We start from the raw sequence: 1,431 nt of genomic DNA on the forward strand, positions 1-1,431 counted from the left end.
CCTGCCCCGCGGGCGCAGCCGTGCCTGGGAAGCCGCGCACACCCCGCACGGCGCCGCGGGTGGGAATCCGTTCTATTGACTGGCCCGTTTGTGTAGCTCCACATTGGGACTTCGTGCTGGAGCCGGTTTGTGGGCGCTGCCCGCACGGATCACCTCCGACGCTGTTTCAAGCCCACACGAGGGTCTTGCTGGGTCTGGAAGTCAATGGCGCTGGTAACGTCCGGTCCCGAGCTGCCTGGCTCTGGTGCCCACCAGTGGTGGTGGTGGTGGTGGTTCTCTCTGGTGCCTCCTGTGCCCACCGAGGGGCCCTCTGGCCCCCATTTCATAGGCGAGAACTTGCATCCTCCCCAGACCACCTGGCTAGCAGGCGCCTCCCAAACCCCCTAACCCCCACACTACCCCTTCTCCAGAGGTGGGTCCCAATCCAGTCTGGTGCTTCAACCATTGCTCCACCAGGACTCGTCTCCACATCTGTCGAACCAAACCCCCTGCACCACCACCCTACTCCTGACCCCCAGCACAGCCAGCTCTCTTCTCCACATTGGGGGCCTTGAAATAGGACTTCCAGCCATCAGAAGAGCCGTGGTAACCAATGGGCTTAAACTAACCAAAGGCCAGCAAGTCCCACACAACAGCTGTCCAAGGGAAAAACACATACGTGGCAGTTGGCACCCTACAGTGTGATGGTTGGCCCCAGCTGACCATGCAGGGCAGCTCTGCTCTGCCCCACAGGGCAGCCCCGTCAGAATCCACCCGATGCAGTGGGTTTGGGTTTGATCACCGTGAGAAGACAAATCTACCCTTTGCCGCAGCAATAGGGGACTCAGGCAGCTGGCTCCCCAAGTCAGCCCCCTGCCCTTGGCACCATTTTTTGAGGGGGCTAGAGGCCTCTGACCCCTTCTCCTGTATGGCAGGTGAGGGACAGGGACTGAGTGGCTAAGGCCACCTCCGGGTTCTGGGGCGGGGAGGGGTCCGGCTGGCAGCAATGGGGCTGACCCCATGATAAACACTAGCCCTGCCTCCCTTTGGATTTTGGGGTGTCGACTTGTGTGATTAACACGCAGATGCCAGCTGGGGCTGTCAGTTCAAATCCACCCTCTGGAGAAAGGCCTGGTGATCTAATGCCAGGGGGAGGCGCAGCTCTGCTCTGACTGACCTGGGGTGGCCGTGAGTCAGCCTCGGGTAGCTCACAGCTGCAGGGTGACTGTGACCAACATGGGGAGACACGCACAGGGACGGCAGGACATGCGGAGCGGTGGAACCTCTCTGGAGGAAGGTCCCTGCCAGCTCACTGAAGGTCCACCAGGAGCCTCGGAAGAAAGGCCAGGCTGTACACTCCTGAGGGAAAGGAGCCGTGAGCATGCCGTGCCATGTGCAGCTCTGTGTTTGCATGCACAGCTCACCGCAGCCTGGAGCTGGTTACAAAATCCC

This window comes from Echinops telfairi, unplaced genomic scaffold, assembly GCF_000313985.2.
Source record: "Echinops telfairi isolate 266 unplaced genomic scaffold, ASM31398v2 ScPeMD7_5;HRSCAF=22, whole genome shotgun sequence".
In the NCBI taxonomy this organism is placed as follows: domain Eukaryota; kingdom Metazoa; phylum Chordata; class Mammalia; order Afrosoricida; family Tenrecidae; genus Echinops; species Echinops telfairi.